General features: G+C 34.2%; 1 pseudogene; it reads right to left on the bottom strand.

The window, feature by feature from the left end:
* Positions 1-9,315: 9,315 nt before the first annotated feature.
* On the bottom strand, positions 9,316-10,312 carry LOC103607759 (annotated as a pseudogene).
* Positions 10,313-20,799: the final 10,487 nt, after the last annotated feature.

Raw genomic sequence — 20,799 nt, 5'->3', positions numbered from 1 at the left:
TTTTTTTTTTTTTTTTTTTTTTTTTTTTTTTCTTTTGACCCAGCCACCCTGCAATACATTTACAGATGCCACCATTTCTCATTACCCAGGCCCAATAATGAAGGTGCGGAAAAATGTTTCCACTATGCTCACATTTAGCTCTCCTTCCAACAGATCTTATTTTTATTGGGAAAATATGTCTTCAAGGATAAACCTGGGTGACATGTAACATAATATGATCCAGGCACACAAAGACAAATGCTGCATGATCTAACTTATGTTTAGAGTAAAAAAAAAGTTGTTTTCACAGAAGTAGAGAATAAAGTGGTGGTTACCAGAGGCTGGGGTATCTGGAAGGAAAAGTGTGTGGGGGCATGTTGGTCAAAGAATGTATACTTACAGTTAGATAGAAGGAATAATTTCAAAAGATCTCTTGTACTGTGTGGTGACTATAGGTTATGATGATATCCTGTGTTCTTGAAAATGAAAAAGGTGGATGTTAACTATTCTCACTGCAAAATTGCTAACCTATGTGAAGTAGTGCATATGTCAGCTGAAAATGAAAAAGGTGGATGTTAACTATTCTCACTGCAAAATTGCTAACCTATGTGAAGTAATGCATATGTCAGCAAGCTAGATTTAAGCATTCTGCAATGTACATATATTTCAAACATTTTGTTTTATACATTAAAATCATACATTTTTATTTGTCAATTCAAAAAAATTAAAAATGGTAATTTTACATGGCAGTGTCCTTCGTTTTTTTCTTCTCTCCCTCACTCCTTATCCCATTTTTCCATTTTCTTCTTTTTGTCTTATTTACCTTTTACCTGCCTTCCTTTCTTCTTTCTTTCCTTCTCTCTCTCATGATTATTATTTTCATCATTATTATTATCGATTATTATTATTGTTATTATTATTTACTATTTGAAAATCATTTCCTTACTTCATGGCTACCATTATTCTCTAATTTCAATTGAGTCTCTCTAAACATGGAGTACAATCTGAGGATATTTCCCTAAAGTGGGATTAATAAACATCTCAACAATATAAATATACAGCGTCTCTTATCACAATATATTTCTCCCACAGTTTTTCTGCTTTTATTTTCTCCTTTTTGGAAGGCTCTCTCATGCTGTTCACAAGGTTCCTTTCATATTTATCACTTCTTAGTGGGAACCTCATCAATTACATTATGATAATTGCAATTTACCTCCTTTGCATCTTTTCATGTTCCTTCTTTCCTAAATATATCCATTCCATGATTTGCTATTTTGCATAATATGCATTTTAATTTATATTTCATTTATTAACTAATGCATTCTTCCCAGTCCAGAACAATGTTTGACACATACTGTTGTTCAGTAAATATTCCCTTAATGAATTTTTTTAAGTAGAAACTGGCAAAAATAGTTTATTTTAATTAAGTGACACACAAGAAACAGAAAGCACTTTTATTTAAATATTAATTACTTTAAGATTTCCTTGCTTATTGTTTTTTCTTTTACTTTCTCTTCTTTCTTCTATTAGTTTTTTTTTTCTGTTTTTTATAGCTTTCTGAGCTGTATATATTTTCCTATGGACAGTGTGTTAGTGTCATCCTACATATATTAGTAGGTCAAATTTTCATTATTAATATTATTTTTCTTTTTTTTGACAGGAATGGTTTAATAATTTAACTTTAAATGTCTAAATAGACTACTATAAGTTTTTATTTTAATTTTATTATTTATTTCTAAACAAAATGCAATTTATATTGTTTTTTACATTCAGATCTGCTTTTTAGCTAATTGTTATATTGTTATACCACCATACTTGTTGAAATGAAAGAAATCTTTCTTAGCTGTGGTCAAAATTTAATACAATCTCATCTATATAAATAAACTTTTAGATTGTTGTTTCTCTTTTCTTAATGTTCTGTAGACCATAAACTTTATTAGTGGTGTATTGGCTTTTCTAAGTATTAGAATGCTTCTATTTCTCTCTTCCCATCTCCTATACAAGAAAACACATGATTTACAATATTTGTTGCTACATTGTTTGCATAGATAACACTCCTAGCTCTTCACTGTGAATTAGATTCTATCATCACGAAATACTCATTTTTGCTAATTTTAATGCTATATTTTGCATTCTATATTTTTGATATTAAAATTACAACCAATACTGTTGTTTATGTATATTGCCTACAAGCATTTTTGCTCATACTTTTATTTTTACCTTTCTGAAACACTTTGTAATATATTTGTTTTATAAAAAACTATACTGAGGAAAGAGGTGGAGCAAGATGGCAAGGTAAAATGCTTTAGCAATTCTCTCCTCCTGCAAAAACATCAATTCGACCAACTATCCATGCACAAAAATACCTTTTAATCAAACAAACCAGGTGAGAGATCACAGGACCTGGTTATAGCACAATAATAAGAAAAAATGAATCAAAAAGGGCAGAAAGGAGAGATTTACCTTAGCCACTTCACCCCTCTCCCAAGCTCAGGCAGCACAGCAGAGAGAAATACTGTCTGCTTGGGAAAAAAAAAAAAAAAAAAAAACAAACAGTAAAGGGAGCATAGGACATTGCCTTAGACCCCAACTCAGGGCACATCACAGTAAAACCCAGTATTGAACAGACTCCCACAGGCCTGTTTGCAAGCCAGTATCTACTGGGTGAGCATCTAGACCTGCCCTCATACCAGGGAGAAATATTGTCTGCTTGGGAAAAAAAAAAAAAAAAAAAAAACAGTAAAGTGAGCATAGGACATTGCCTTAGACCCCAACTCAGGGCACGTCACAGTAAAACCCAGTATTGAACAGACTCCCACAGTCCTGTTTGCAAGCCAGTATCTACTGGCTGAGCATCTAGACCTGCCCTCATACCAGGGAGAAATATTGTCTGCTTGGGAAAAGAAAAGAGTAAAGTGAGCATAGGACATTGCCTTAGACCCCAACTCTGGGCGCATCACAGTAAAACCCAGTATTGAACAGACTCCCAAAGTCCTGTTTGCAAGCCAATATCTACTGGCTGAGCATCTAGACCTGCCCTCATACCAGGGAGGACCGCACAGTTCCAGGCTTCAGGCTTGTGTGATGATCTCAGTCTTCAGTCTGCACCACCACCAGACCTGTATCAGTGGCCCTGGGATCTGATCAGCCTTCAGCAGCAGTCAGGCTTCATAGGATCATGACTTCAGATGTGTCTTAGTATTGCTCTGGACCTGGGCCTCAGGCATGCTCTAGTGTTGTGCCTGCTTCTGCAGGCCCTGGGCTTTTGACAACACCATTCCAGCCAAACTGCTGTGGGCTTCTGGCATTCCCCAGTGCTACATGGGTCACAGGGCTTTCTTAGACAAAGCCAGTCTGCGAGACTGAAATTAGTACCTACTTCTTTAAATGCACACATGTTAATGCATAACCAGAGGAGCAAGAACAATCAAGGAATCATAATGTATTGTCTGTTTCTGTTGCTTATGACAAAATACATGAAACTTAGTAATTTATAAGAAAATGAAATTTATTGCTTCCAGTTTTTGAGGCTAGGAAGTCCAAAGTGAAGGGAACACAGCTGGTGAAGGTCTTGGTGGTAGTGATGGTGATGGCAGTGTATCACATTGTGAAAAAGGTGGAGCAGAGACTAACTTCTTAATTCACTCTTCTTTTAAAGCCCTCCAAACCACACCCATGATCACCATTATCAATCCATTTACTACAGTGTGGTCCTACAATCTATTCACCACCCCAAGTTTCCACCTTTCAATTCCCATAATAAGATTTCCCAGCCTCAATGGTTACAATGGATATTAAGCTTATAATATGTAAAATTTGGGGGACAAAATTCAATCAATCCACAGCACAGGACATCATCACATGGACAAAATAAGATACCAGCGATTGACACTAAAGAAGAAGAGATGTATGAACTGACTGAAAAATTTAAGATAATGTTTTTACGGAAACTCAGTGAACTTCAAAAAAGAAAAATACAGGCAAAAAGTTCAATAAAATAAGAAAAAATGTAAGTGACCAGCACTAGAAATTTAATATAGAGACTAAAATTAAAATAAAGAAATCCCACACAGAAAAATTACAATAAACACAATGAAAAATACAACAAAGAGCATCAACAGTGGAACTGAGCAAACAGAAGAAAGAATCTGTGAACTCCAAGTCAGGTTATTTGAAAATGCAGTCAGAGGAGAAAAAAGAAAAAAAAAAGTACAAAAAGAAATAAAGCTCACAAGATTTACGAAACAGCATCAAAAGAACAAATATTCAAGACACAGAATTCAAAAAGGAGAAGACAAAAGTAAAGGGATAGTAAGCTTATTTGAAATAGTAGCACACAAAAAAGGATTACATTGCATAATGTTGAATATTCTAATTATCCTGATTTCGGCATCACATATTGCTCACAAGTATTGATATCCAACACTGTACCCACAGATATGTACAATCAATTATGTTTCAATTTTGAAAAATCCTGGGGCCAACTTGCATTTTACTGGTGAGGTGTGTATGCTGTATTTTTATGTTAATCTTCTTCTAATGGGTAGCTGCTCACTCTCTGGAACTAGCCTACACTTTGTACTAAACTATAAGTATGTATTTCTTACTTTTGTGTTAAACTTGGTGTTGATCCTGCTCAGTCTCTGGAGCTAAGCCACAGTTACGCTATAAAATCTGTATCACTTATTTGTTACATTAAAACTGTTCTCACTTTCTATTCAGACTTTACTCTTGAATTCTTTTCTGTGGCAGAGTCAAGAACTTGGTAAGAAGACAGGGTGGATTGAGGATGGCTACTGGGCTTCCCCAGACCTTCTCCACCAGTACCAATTATATATTTAAAAAAAAAAACAATAATTATACACTAATTAATCATTGAAAAGTATATGTTGCCGGCATCCTCTGGAGCTATGAATATAAAACTGAGGTTTTTCTTTTTTTTTTTTTTAAATTTGTAAGAAACAATATGTATTGAATAGAGTTTCAGAGACTGGGAAGTCCAAAGCCCAGGAAATACATCTGATGAGGGCCTTGTTCTTGGTGATGACTCCGCAGTGACACAGGATATCACTTGGTGAAATGGCTGACTGAGAGAGAGACTAACCTCCTCACACATTCTCCTTTTATTTTATTTTTTTTATAGACTCAAAAAATATTTATGATAAAAATGAATAAACATGTGAATCAACAAATTACCTGGCAGTTTTGTTTTCTTTGCTGAACAGAAGCTTTTAGTTTGATTTCCCACATGTCCATTTTGCTTTTATTGCCTATGCTTTTAGTATCATATTCAAGAAATTATTGCTAAGTCCAATGTCATGAAGATTTTATTCTATGCTTTGTTCTAGGAGTTTTTCAGTATCACTTATACATTTAAGTCTTTATTTGATTTTGTGAACCGATTTTGAGATGATTTTTCTGTACAGTATGAGATAAGGATTTTATCACATTAAATGCTTACTGCAGAAGAATGGAAAGATGGCAAGTGAACAACCTAACAGTTCACCTTAAAGAACTAGAAAAACAAGAACAATCCAAACCTAAAGTTACTGGATGGAAAGAACTCATTAAGATCAGAGCAGAACTTATTGAAATTGAAACCCAAAAAACAATACAAAAGATCAAGGAATCATAAAGTTGTTTTTTTGAAAAAGATAAATAAAATTGACAAACCATTAGCATGGCTAACTAAAAAAAGAAGAGAGAAGATCTAAATAACACAAATCAGAAATGAAAAAGGTGATATTACAACTGATACATCTGAAATACAAGGAATCATTCGAGACTACTATAAACAACTATATGCCAACAAATTTGAAAATCTGGAGGAAATGAATAAATTTCTGGACACACACAAGCTCCCAAAACCGAGCCAAGAAGATGTAGAAAATATGAACAGACCAATAACAATAAAGGATTGAAGCTGTTATCAGAAGGCTCCCAACAAAGAAAAGCCCAGGACCAGATGGATTCACAGCAGAATTTTACCAAACATTCAAAGAGGAATCGACACTGATTCTTTACAAACTATTCCAAAAGTTTGAAACAGACCCAATTCTCCCAAACTCATTCTGTGAAGCGAACATCATCTTGATACCAAAACCAGGTAAAGATACAACTAAAGAAGAAAACTACAGGCTGATATCCTTGATAAATATAAATGCATCACACTAAAATACTAGCAAACAGAATACAGCAAGACATACATAAAATTATTCACCACGATCAAGTGGGATTCATCCCAGGGATGCAAGGTTGGTTCAACATATGCAAATAAATAAATGTGATATACCATATTAATAAAGTGAAACAAATTCTCCTTTTAAAACCTTCAGAGCCACATCCATGACCAGGATTAAATCATCAAAGTTTCAATCCATTTACTAGGGCATGTTCCTCACTATCTAATTATCTCTTCAAGGCCCCACCTTTCAATCACCGTAAATCACAGTGTGATTTTGACAAGATTTTACTAGCAAAATCTTCTCAAACATTCAGGTATAGACATATTTAAAGGAAAAAATGACTCAGTAAAGAAGTAAAAATTTATCAGTCGATGGGATGGACAAGGGTAGAAAATCTGTATTAGTCAAGATACAGGCTATGCTATTGGAGCAGAGACATTTGAAAACAGAGTGGCAAAACAAAGAAAAAAAGGACACTTTAAAATAACTGTGAAAACCTTAGTTGACTAGAGTTTGTGGGTGGCTCTTATCCTACAAGGTAATCCTGGGACTCAGATTTCTCTATGTTATTGCTCTTTTATCTCACTTGTGGCCCTCTTCTGCATTGCTAAAGAAGTATCATCCAGCACTGTCAGTATCCCAATCTGAGGAAAAGCTGAAATTTTCACATTGAAAAAAACAATTCCCAATTTTTTTTTTTCCTTTTTGTCTTTTTTTGTGACCAGCAACGGATCGCAACCCTCAGTGTCGCGCCTGTACCAGACCAGGACCGGCAACGGGATCGCAACCCTCGGTGTTGGGCCCGCACCTCGCTCAGCCAGTGAGCGGCCGGTCTGTATGTGGGATCCGAACCCTCGGCGGGAGCGCCGCCACGCTCCCAAGCGGCACACTGTAGCAGTGCGCCACCGGGCCAGCCCAACAATTCCCAAATTTTGTCTATGTGGATGACTTTTAAGGAATAACTCAATTTATTTAATAATTGCAAGCCTATTCAGCTTACCCATTTATTCTGATGTAATCATCTTTAAGAAATTATACATTTCATTTAATTATCAAATGTATTAGCAATCAGTGGTTAATCTCTATTATTTCCCAATTACCAACTGTGGGGACCATAGTTATATATCTTCCTTTATTCCTGATATTAGTAATGTGTGCCCTATCTCTTTTCAGTGATGACCATAGGGATTATAAAATGCATCTTTACTAGATCATACTCTAACTAAAATAATATACAACATAACTTTTAAGGTAAAATTCTTAGAGTAGTATAGATCTAATTCTTCTTTCTCATTTTTGTGTGATTATTGTCATGAACTTTACATCCATTTATTGTTTAAACCCACAATGCCTTAGCATAGTTTTTCCTGTCATTTATTGTTTGAATTAATTAATATTCAAAATCCAATATTTGCTTTTATTGTAACAGTTGTTGTTACTTCTTTATGTAGTCCCAAGTTTCCTTCTGTTATTATACTTCTTCAGCCTGAAAAAGTATTAAAGCTAAAGCCTGCTGGTTTAAATTATTTCCGTCTCTGTGCATGTGTGTGTGCATGTGCATGTGTAGAAGTGTGTGTATGTATTTGTGCACATAGTTACCATCCTGAAAAAGTTTTCAAATATTTCAGTATGGATTAAATTCTGAGTTGACAGTTTTTATCTTTCTCTACTTTAAATATATCTTTCTTGTTATTTCTTATGGTGTCTATTATAATTCTTATGATTGTTGTTTCTTTAGTATAAAATACGTATTTTCTTCTGAATTTCTTTACTTTTCTGCTTACATTTCAATTTTCATTAGTAATACTGGAGGCTCTAGGTGTGTTTTATTTGTTGGTTGGGTTCCTTTTTGTATTTATCTGGGAGAGATAATATTATGTATTAACAGATTTGTCTGTGAGGTGCCCAGATATTTGCCAAAAATTAATCTAAGTTTTTCTGTGAGGCTGTCTTAGATGAGATTAACATTCAAATCTGTGAAATTTGAGTAAAGCAGATTATTGTCTTCCATTTTATGGATGAGCCTTATTCAATCAGGTGGAAACCAAAATGTCACAAAAGGACAAGCCTTCCACAAGGAAAAAAAAAATTCTCTACAATACTGCCTCAGACATTGTCAGCGTTATTGGCTTTTTTTGTTTCAAGAGACTGTCTTTAGACTCAAACTGGAATAATAACAATTCTGGGTCTCCAGCCTGCCATCTCAACCTGCAAAGTTTGAACTTTCTAGCCTCAGTAATCACATGAGCCAATTCCTTACAGTCTCTCTGTGTGTCTCAATCTTCTCTAAACACACACACACACACACACACACACACACACACACACATACATACAGACACATACAGAAGGGGTCTTCAAAACCATCACGTAAAATATGTATTATGAAAAAAAAATGCATAGGTTGCAAAAGTATTTTTGCACCAAAATAAATTCATACTAACTCATCACAACATGTCTGAACAGAACCTATTTTGAGGTTCTAAGAAGGGCAAGACATCAATCTGAAAAAAGTCCCTATAAGAGCAGCATGAATTCTGCTAAAAATGAAGCAAGACGAAACATCAAATTTACGATGAAGCTTTGGTGGAGGAATGGTGAAAGCACTGATGCTTTACAAAAAGTTTAGGGAAATAATGCCCGAAAGGAATTAGTAGTTTACTCAACATATCATAAACCGAAAATTAAATTTTAAGGTTCTGCATGTTCATACAGTTTGTATTTTGAAAGATAATATCTTGTCTACAACATAGTCAGTGTTTTGTTTCTCAAAGTAAGTTTTTGTCCAATGAGATAACCTTTTCTTTCATAGGACATAATCATTTCCACGGTAGTAGTGGGATACTCAGTGACAATGAAGTTGAACCCAAGTAAATACTGTTTAAGTAAAAGGATAGTGAATGAAAAACAATTAACGAAACTACTAACAGCAGCAATAAATTTACTTCAAAGAATATTTATTTAAATGGATCTCTCTGAACAACATACTAAGCATAAACATGAGACAATTTATTTAAATATGAAAAATGCTGCATTAGAGGGCTGATTAATATTTTGAAATATTCTAGTATATACTTTCACTATTAACTAACTCCAAGACAGTTTTCAGAGATATGAACTGATGCCAATATTTTTTTATGTTTACTCAATTCTAAACATATACTTTAATTATTAACCAATTTCTCTCAAATTTATTTTCATTGCTTCTTTTATGTCTTTGTTCCTCAAACTGTAGATGATAGGATTCCGCATGGGGATCACAATAGTATAAAATATTGCCACTATCATGTCGTGGTCTGAAGCATAGCTGGAACTTATTCTCATGTAACTGGAGAGGATTGTTCCATGATGAATTGTCACCCCAGTTAGGTGGGAGCCACATGTAGAGAACACTTTTTGCCTCCCTTTAGAAGAACACATTTTCAGAATAGCCAAAAGAATAAAACAACAGGAAATCAGGACAATCAGGATAGTGACTATTTCAATAAAGCCAGCAAAGTACAAGTGTAGAGCTGGCTTGTGTGAGTGTCAGAACAAGAAATAGCAAGAAGAGGAGGAATATCACAAAAAACATGCTTAATTTCATAAGATCCACAGAAGGACAGGATGAATGTGGCCACCGTATGTATGGTAGCATGTAAAATGCCACCGATATAGGACACAACCATGAGTGGCACATAGACTCTGGGAGACATGCTCACTGAATACAGAAGTGGGTTGTAGATGGGTACAAAGTGATCATAAGCCTTTGCAGCCAAGAGGAAGCATTCTGTGGTCCGTAAAGTCACAAAGAGAAGCATCTGTGCTGCACATCCAAGAAATGAAATAGATTTATTCTCTGCTAGCAAATTGACCAACATTTCTGGGGTGACAACTGTAGAATAGCAGGCATCCAAAACTGACAAAACACTCAGAAAATAGTACATGGAGTAGTGGAGCCCAGAATCTCCAATGACAAATACAACCAATCTTACATTTCCTAACAGAGTAAAAAGATAGATTGGAAGAAATAGCAAAAAAAGGAAGACTTGCAGCTCGAAATCATCTGCGAATCCCGTCAATATAAACATGGTGATTTCAGTCACATTCCTCAACTGAATCCTGTATATGTTCAAATCTGATGACATCCCTTCCATTTCAGTTTTCATTTATGGATACTAGAAAAAATATCTTGTGAAAATTGATTTGTGAAAATTGTGTTCATCCAATGAGATAACCTTTTCTTTCTTAGGACATAATCATTTCCATGGTAGTAGTGGGATACTCAGTGACAATGAAGTTGAACCCAAGTAAATACTGTTTAAGTAAAAGGAAGAAGCAATTGCATTGATTTTTGGGCTAAATTTATCATGTCTAAAATTACTGCCAAAGTAAGTCATTTATTTTCCAATTAATTTTCTACCACTTGTTCTCATATCATGTCATCTTAAAATTCACAAAGATGAATAAGTATTGGGATATTTAAATCCAAAAATATTGTAGTGAAAAGCACATACCTGACTACTTGTCCGAGATTTGCTACAACATATATAAAATGCCTTTTCTTTAATTTTCACAATTTTAAAAATAGGAGGAATCACACATACATCACAGTTGAATTTTAATGAGAAAAACGTCAAATTATTTAACTTTAAATGGTTCCATATGACTAGAAAATATGATAAGTTAGACTTACATTTCAACTTGTTGCTTGGGGCAGCCTTTTCAAACAAAAGCATTTTATGTCCGCTCTTCTGGCATTATCCCGTTGCATTAAGTAAAACAGCAGAAAATATTCTGGAGATAGATGTACTTTGCTCACAAAAACAATGTATTGTGTTTTGTTCTGTGTGTTTCCACCAAAAAAATACGTATCACCTAGTTCCCAATTTTTGGTCTCTGTGACTTATGTACCATTATTGTTTTTCAAATTTTAACTTAAAACAATGTGATGTGCATCTCAATTCATATGCGTATTATCCCTGGGAAGTATATTAATGTATTTTGAGACATATTTCTGTTAAAGATAATTCATAGCCATTTTTTAAATATACTGCAGTTGCTTGTGGAGATTGTAAAATAACTTTAAAATATGAGGGTACTTAAAAAAAGTTCCTGGAAAGATTTGTATTATCTTTTAATTCTATTTTTCCATAAACTTATTGAAGGACCCTCATAAATGCCACCAATAATAGCTACAACAATTCTTTATGGAAGCTCTTAGTAAAAGAATAAAATTTCTTTATTTCTCACAAATGAATGTTTGATTTCTGGACTTTCCCCCAGTGTTGTCAGTTTTGTTTCTCATTTGCTGAGGGTGAAGAAGAAAAAGTATATGCAAAATATTAATAATTAACAACAACAACAACAACAATAATAATAATATAAAATAAAAAAGTTAAATACGCAGCTGTATCTAGACTGACAACCTCAGGTATTAAAACAGAAATAAACACCAGATCCACTAAATTTAGGGTGGAGATTTCAGCATGATGACTTTTATTTTCCTTCAGCCTTTCATAAATGAAATACTTTTTTAAAAAGTGAAAACTCTGCTATACAGAGGTCCAGGCTGAATTGGATGATTTACAAGTGACTTACATGCATGACGTGAACCACGCTAAAGGTTTGCCACATGTGAAGATGATCACACACCAGTAAGAGAATAAACAAGTAGGATTAAAACTACTTTTAGAAAGAGAAGAAAGCTGTGCATCTCTATTACCCCAGACATATATTCACAGATCCACGTGGGAGATTTTTTCTAATACATGGAATGAATAGCTTATTAAATGTGGTCCTATAGAACAAAACAAAAATGCTCATTTTTTTTCTTAGGAAAAATACAATCAAATTAAATTTACATTTATGTGTAAATTCAGACACCTTCCCTATTATTCCTAAGAACACACATAGATACACACACATATATTAATGTGTAATTTTGCTTGAATTGTTATAATAATAAAATAGCTTATAAAGTAATCAATAAATAGTTTAAATATGTGTTAATATATTTTTGGGTGTCAGAAGAAATACATTTCTGCTTAAGAAGTTCCTCCTCCCTCTCTTTTTCACTCTCCCTCTCTCCTCTGTTTTAGAAGATTCAGTGGAATATATACAAAAATATTGTATTAAAGAGAGTCAGGGAATTATGGGAATTTGGCAGATAGTAGGAAGCACAGTGAAAAGAAAAAAAAATATGTGAATAAACTGAAAAATATTCTAATATAGTCTGCTGAAGGAATTTCTTACAATGCACATATTACTGCTATTACATGAGAAATATCAGCTACATCACAGTTCTAAACTTTACTTTCCTAAGGTTTCTGAGACTAGGCAATTGTGGGAGGTTGAGGATTATATTCGGATGCTACAAACCTTCTATTAAAATTTCATATTTAGCACATAGTGACAGTATGATCATGAAACATTACCTCTACTTTCAAACCAAAAATAACTAAGATTGACCAAAATTTTTCCACTTAACTTGTTCAACTGCATGAACATGGGGTGATTGTAGTGTGCTTTTTTATGATATGCATTGAAGTATATTTTAGTAAACTGCAGTTTTGTTTATATGTGAAATATATATACATATAAAATATGACATCATTTTTACATATAGAACAAAATAAATAGGGATTTTTAAATTTATTGTTTTAATAGAGGTTTTAATTGAATAATTAATGGGCTCCAAAACAGAAGCTATTTTGTTTTTTAAGTTTTTCATATTATATTTCTTCCATGACAATAAACTTACACAGACATATAGAACAAAATAAATAGGGATTTTTAAATTTATTGTTTTAATAGAGGTTTTAATTGAGTAATTAATGGGCTCCAAAACAGAAGCTATTTTGTTTTTTAAGTTTTTCATATTATATTTCTTCCATGACAATAAACTTACACAGTAAAATACCCTTCTGTTAAAATTAAATTCAGCATCTCCCAATATTCTGTCATGAAAGTAATTTTTAATTTATTCATTAATTTTTGATGGCTGGCTGGTATAAAAATTGAAGCCTGGTACCTTGGTGTTATCAGCACCACACTTTAACGAACCAAGCTAAACAGCCAGCCCAAATAAATTTTAAAATATATTTCTGTCACTGTATTTTCTTGTGGAAATATCAGTAAAAAACAGTATGTTTACTTAAATTATCCAGATACTCTTGCCAATATCATTTCCAGTAAACATTGATATCTCTGATCTTGACTGGAGACAAGAAGGTGGTTTATGAATTAAGGTATATTTTATTCCAAATCAAGTCCCATTACAACATTTTCCTTCTTCTCCCTGAGAACTGCAGACATGATAGACAATGAGGCTGACATATATCTACTTCTTTCCTGCTGAACTTCAAATGGGCATTTCTGTTAACTAATGTTTAAAGATATAAGAAATGGTTGTGTTTATGTCTACCTAATTTGACTTAAGAGATATAAGCTAAAAATACACAAGTATACATTCTAAAATTTTAACCAAAGTGTGATCATTCTGGAAAACTAAAAATAAAAGTCATCTCATAAAAGTCATCTCAATAAAAGACTCTCATAGTTAAAGACATAAAGCATCAGACTTTCATGAGAACAGTGTTAGAAACTCTAAGCTCAAGAAGAAAGTTATGATAGCAGGCACCACATGTTATTTAGCAGCTATGGGAGGTTAGAAATTTTATGTATATTATCTTATGTAACCTAGATAGCAAACTGAAAACTAAATAATTCAGTATCCTTTTATGGAAAAGAAAAATGAGGCCCAACTAGAGATATAAATTCACCAAAAGTCCCACAATTAGTTATTAGAAGAGCCAGGATTAAAGCCTAGTTTTCTGTGACTCCACACTCTACACAATTTCTACTGGACCATATTGCAACCTCATTATGATATATCATAACTCTGGAAATGTTATTGCCTAGAAACAATATAAGATAGAATCCTTGTGTAGTTGAATTATTTAAAGATATAAAGCTTAAATAGACTATGAAATAATATCATAACTCTGGAAATGTTATTGCCTAGAAACAATATAAGATAGAATCCTTGTGTAGTTTAATTATTTAAAGATATAAAGCTTAAATAGACTATGAAATATTTTTTTTAAATAAAGTTGCTTATAAAGCAATTACTTAGCTAGTAAAATAAACTTACAATTTGTTAATATTTCTGCATTAGAAAACAAAACAAAAATAAAAGTGAAATACATCCAGTGACTGGTTGAAAGTTAACTTTGTCTCCACCTAATAATTCTTCTAAGTTTTAAACATGGTCTCTTAATCCTAATGCCCCTATTAAGTTACTTTTCATCAAGAAAGTTAAATTTCTAATCTACAGCTCTATTGCCCGAATGATGTGGAAAATTCTTGCTATTTTCCCTGCTATTTTTCCTGGAAAGCATGTAATTCAATTTGCAATGCAACTTTTAGTTTAATAGAATCCTCTTTCTTGGATTTAAATGTTAAGGCATATAATCTAATTTCAAATTCAATACAGCTTCTGAAATACTTTGTAGATGACTAGAAGCCTTTTCTCTAACCATGAAATTAACTGCTCACTCAATTAATGTAAGTAATAAATATAATGCATTTGCAGTCATATACCAGCTTCTGCAGGTCTTAAAGTCCACAGGGATGCCCCAATGAGGAAACACACTAATTCTACTTCGGGACAGAAAAAGTATCAAGATATATTTTTTTCATAGTAAACAAGTGAATGTTTGTGAAATAATGAGATACAAGTTGAAATTAATTACATAAGTAAACTTTGACCTTTGGTTTAAAAAAAGTATCCTTTAGTAGAAAATAAATCTAACCATTCATAATATGGTCCTAGGTATGATGCTAGAGAGGTATGTGCCATTGGGAAGATATCTTATATTCTCTGAAATCCAGTTTCCTCTTCCTGGGAATATAACTTGTGAATTACCTGGTAATCTTATAAACATGTACAAAATGAAATAATATGAAACCATAACCTATGACAAAACTTACAACCTTTAATAAAGTTTACTCATTAAACTTTGAAATGCAGCACTTATGAGTGGTATGGAAAATAGATATAAATGCACAGAGAGTTTAATAGGAGAGATAAGATATGAATATATGAATTGGAAGTATTGACAGGAGAGGTGGGGTGGTATACACATAAAAATGTCCTATAGACATTAGAATATTAGGGCTCTGGCAGAGATGGAGATCAAACATTTTGAGCTGGATGAGGTTTGGTGTTGTCCTGGACATCCTATATATTAATGTGTAAATTAGTACCTGACTATATACATAAGAAACTCTTAGAAAATTTGGGAAAATACACACATGCTTAAGCTCCACACTCCAAGATTGAGTTAGCAAATAGAAAATGTTGGTAGGCAATAAAATCTGAGTATAAAAAAGAAAGGAAGAAGGCTGATATTGGCAGACAACCCAATTGTGAGTCATCTAGTTATTGATTAATTGCAACCCTGAATTTATCTATAGACTCAATGCAATCCCAACTTATTTATTGGATTATATATTATAATTATAATATATTCCAATAAATATATTATTTTAAGGATGGTTAAGGCTGGCCGGTTAGCTCAGTTGTTTAGAGCTCAGTGTTGTAACCCCAAGGTCAAGGTCAAGTGTTCAAATCCCTATATGGCCAGCTGCCATAAAAAAAAGGAGGGGCATGAGAATGGAGAGAGAGAATATGACTTATATAAAAAAGCAAAGAAACTAAAAGAGTTTAGACAATCTGGGAAAAAAAGAATAAATTCTAAATAATTTAATTACAAAATTTTATAAAGGTAAAATACTCAAGGGTATTGATAAAAAGATAGAAATCTCAATAAATGGAATGGATAAGTATTTAGAAGTAGATTCACACATATATGGTCAGTTCAGTTTTGATAAAGATACCACAGCAAATCCTTGGAGAAATAATAGTCTTTTTAAAAAAGGTGCCCCAAAATTTGAACAGTTTTATACAGAAAAAAAGAGATATTTACTCATTCTTTACGCCATATGTAAAATGAGTCTCAAAATTAATCTTAAACATTAATGTAAAACCCAATGCTATAAATATAACATTTGCATAGAAAACATAGAAAAACATCTGTGTGAACATTTCCTACCTTGTTAGCTGTACATTTTCATTTAAAGCACAAAATGTATAACCCATAAGATAAAAATGTTATACTGTCCTTCATCACAATTGAAATCTTCTGCTTTGTGAAACACAGCTGTTCAGAAATGAATGAACAATTCACAGACATATAGAAAACATGTGCTAAATAGCTATTCGATAAGGAACATGTATTCAGAATAAGTAAGAAAGTCTCAAAACTCAATAATATGAAAACAAAATAAAAGAAAAACAATAAAAATGGGCATAAATTTGGACAGACAGTTCATGTCTTTAAGGTTGTCTGATGGCTCTCACAAATTGTCTTTACTTTTTAAAATTCTGTATTCTCTTTTTGTTCACCTGGGTTGTATCAAGAAGACTCTTTTCAAGACCTGAAATTCTTTCTTCTGCTTGCTCTATTCTGCTGCTTAAGCTATCTGTTGTATTTTTTATTTTGTTGAATGAATCCTTTCAGTTCCAGGAGCTCTACTACATTCTTTCTTAAGAGTATCTGTCTCTTTGTGATTTTCCTCCTTTATATCCTAGATAGATAGTTTGTTTTCTCATTTTGTTGTGTCATCTATCCAAGCCTTTTTGTATCTCTTTTAGTTTTCTTAAGATTGTTTCTCAGAATTACTTTTATGTCGCTTCAAAGATTCCTATTGTTTGGGGTCTGGTATTTGAGAATTACTGTATACTTTTGATGTCATGTTTTATTCTTTTTTCATATTTCTAGGATCCTTGCATCTGGGCCATGGTGGGGACTGTGGGGGGAGCAATGCTAGGCAGGTCTTCAGTCAAATGGCCTGTCTAGCTTCTTATGGATGGTTTGTGGGGCTATTAGACATTCCTTCAGTGAAGTGACCCATCCAGGGTCTTGTGAGTAATTTATGGGACCACTAGGCAGGCCTGCACTGAAGTGACCCATTCAGCCACTTCTGTGTGGTGGGTGGAACTGCTAAGAAAGCCTGAGGGGAAGTGGACTGTCCAGCACCCTCTGGGAAGTGGCCAGAGCTGTCTGGCAGTCCTTCAGTGAACAGGCCAGTGAAGCTGCTTCTGGAAGTGTTAGCAAGGCTGCTAGATGGGTTTGTTCTGAACAGAATACTGGGTCACTTTCATGGGATGGATGTATTAGTCTGTTTCTGTTGTTTATAACAAAATGCATGGAACTGGGTAATTTTTAAGAAAACAAAATTCATTTCTTGCTATTTTGGAGGCTAGGAAGCCCACACTGCATTGAATCCATCTGGTGAGGGTCTTGGTGGTGAAAAAGTGACCCAGTGGCCTCACATTGCAGAAAACAGTGAAGCAGAGAAAGTAAGAGACCAACCTCCTTGTTCATTATCCTTTTAAAGCCCTCAGAACCACAACCCTGACCACCATCATTAATCCATTCTCTACTGCATGGTCCTACAATCTAATGACCTCTATAGGGCTCCACTCTATATTACCATAATAGGACTTCCCACCCTCCCAATAGTCACATTGGGGGCCAATGATTTTGGGGGGACATTCAATCCACTACAAGGGGAAAATGCACTTTATTTCCAGCACCTAAGAGCATATTTGTTAGAGACCCTAGAGCTGTTTATCTGGCTTGGGGACCCATGTGCACACAATGCAGTCAGTTGGTGTAGCTGGGCTTATGGGGAGGCATATGGTGTGGTCCACCTGAAGAGGATCTTCCTTTTTAATCTCCTGCCAGGGACATGGAGTTGCATCAATTCAGCATGACTGGGGTTGGCTTCCCAGACTGAAGAACAGAGTTATAGCCACTGTGAGCCTAGGGTACAAGTTGCTGGGATCAGGGTATTATAACCTCTCCTGAGAGTCTGCTGGGTACGGGGGAAGAGCCTTAAGGATGGGAAAGCACCATGCCTACTGGCCCCACGGTAGGGCATGCTCTTGTAATAGCTCTGGTCTCAAGATATCTTCCTGTATCAGCTTGGTTCATGAGATTGGGGGTGGAGAGTTCACCATTTGTGCTCGTGTTCTAGATGATGCAGTGTGTGTTTCCTAGGGTGCTCTGCACATTTGGTTCTGTGCTTGTCCTGACAAAAGATCTGTGAGCCTTTATGATGAGGATTGGGGTTTGTATGGGTCCTCTGTCCAGCTTTTGACCACCCGGGAAAATTCATCCTGTGCCACTCCTGGTATCAGAGATGTTGTGGCTAAGACCTAACACCTCTCTCTCCTCTCTGTGCTACCATCCTGTGTTTTCATGCTCCATGGCAATCTCACAAGTCTGCTGCACTCTTTCACTCTCCCACCAATGCTCCTGTCAACATTCAGCTGTCTTTTAGTTGTTTCAAACCTTTTTTGTGGGAAGAACATGCCCTGGGAACTTCTAGTCTGCCATTTTGGTCCATTACTATTATCTAATTTTGTATTACATAATTTTATGATGTATTTAATATAGTACTCATTTACTTGCTAGATTTCCTTACTTTGTGCTATGATGTTAGTAACTTTAAAGACATTATTTGTTTATTTTCAGCCTTCCACATTTTGAATATCATTATATGGAGTTCAGCCATGAACCTCTTGCTCCCTCCATATTTAAATGTTATGGACATCTTGATTATCATAAGGAGGTGCCTATAAAGTGGATAACATGTAAAGGTAGATTTTCCAGTTTCATGCTCAAAGAATTACTGTTATGATTTTATGATACATTTAAAAATGTTATTGTATAGCTCTCGGAGCTAAACTAGAGTCATGAGCACTTTCTACCCATTGTTTCTTGAGCACCACAGGTAGACAGGTCTTGCCTTTCAAAGATGTACTCTTCACTCTAGTCGTTTTACATTGCTCTAGTGTAATGCTTTGAGATCAGCATCTGCCAGACTCCCCCTCCCTTAGTGATCTTTTCTTTCCAAGGTTTCTGCTTTATTCAATCGACATTCTCTGCATTTTCTGTTTTAAGGTGAAAACAGAAAATGCCCTAATGAAAGGGATCATGTGCCGCATATTTCCAGGATCCCCAATGACCTAGAGCACCATTTCAGTTTTTCACAATCACGTTGTGACACCTGCATTGGGCTTGGAAGACAGTGCGGGATGCCATTTACCTGCAACACGAAGCATGTAAAACTTTTCCATTTTTCCAGATTGATTTTTCTGTGTTTCTCACTGAGCAAACTATCTTACCCTTTCAGCAATGTTTTATGAAAATTCATGGGTTCCATGTATTACAAACTTTGATAAAACTTCCCTTAACCTGTCAGGTTGGTACATGAAGCAAAACTGCTGACCCAACAAGATTCTGCTGCTGTTGGGTGCATTGACCTTTAAAATTCCTTTTTCAGGATTTAATGAAGGTCCTTTTTAAAATTTTTTTTGAATATTCTTTTATTTAATATTTATTTTTAATTGACATGTAATAATTTACACACTTAAGGGGTACATAGTAATATTTTGATACATGTATACACTGTTTTATGATCAAATCAGGCTAATTAGCTTATCCATTACTGAAAATATTTATTTCTTTGTGATGAGAACATTATAACTCCTCCCTTCAAGCCATTTAAAAATATACATACAATAAATTATTATTTATAGACTGAGCACTTATATAGAATACAAGAATTTATTGTTCTTATCTAGCTGGAATTCTGTATCCCCTAACCAACCTTTTCCTACTACCCTTCCCCTGTACCCTACCCAGCCTGTAGTGATCACAATTCTTCTCTCTCCTTCAATAAGCTCACTTTTTTTTAAATCCCACATATGAATGACAAAATATTGTATTTATATTTCTCTGTCTGAATTTTTATACTTAATGTAATGTATTCTAGGCTCATCCATATTGCTGCAGATGACAGGATTTTAATTTTTTATGGCTAAGTAGTATTCCATTGTCTATATATACCACCTTTTCTTTATCCAGTCATCTGTTGATGGACACAAAAGTCAATTCCATTTCTTACCTATTGTGAGGAGTGCTGCAAATAAACATGGGTTACAGGTATCTCCTTAGTATACTGGTTTTCTTTTCTTTGGCTAAATACCCACTTGTTGGGATTACTGTATCACATGGAAGTTCTGTTGTCAGTTTTTTGAGGAACCTCCATATTATTTTTCATAATGGCTGTACTAATTTTCATTTCCTCCAATAGTGTATGAGTTAGCTTTTTCTCCACATCCTCTCCAGCATTTGTTATTTTCCATATTTATGAAAATAGCCATTGTAAGTGGGGTAAGATGATATCTCATTATGGTTTTGATTTATATATGTCCCTGATTATTAGTGATGCTGAGAACTTTTCATGTGCCTGTTGGCCATTGGTATATCTTCTTATGAGAAATGTCTAATAAGATAATTGTTTCATTTTTAAAATCAGATTATTTGTCTTTTTGTTGTTTTCTAGTATATTCTAGACATTAATCTCTTGTTGGATGAATAGTTTACAAATATTCTTACGGATTCTGCAGGTTGTGTCGTCACTCTTTTGCTTGTTTCCAACTGATTTTTGATAAGGTTATCAGGAACATAAAGTGGGAAAAGGGCAGCCTCTTCAATTAATGGGTCTAGAAAAATTG

This window comes from Galeopterus variegatus, unplaced genomic scaffold (genome assembly GCF_000696425.1).
Source record: "Galeopterus variegatus unplaced genomic scaffold, G_variegatus-3.0.2 Scaffold7692, whole genome shotgun sequence".
Taxonomy (NCBI): domain Eukaryota; kingdom Metazoa; phylum Chordata; class Mammalia; order Dermoptera; family Cynocephalidae; genus Galeopterus; species Galeopterus variegatus.
Note: the sequence above shows the minus strand (reverse complement) of the source record. Positions and strands in the feature narration are given on the sequence as shown.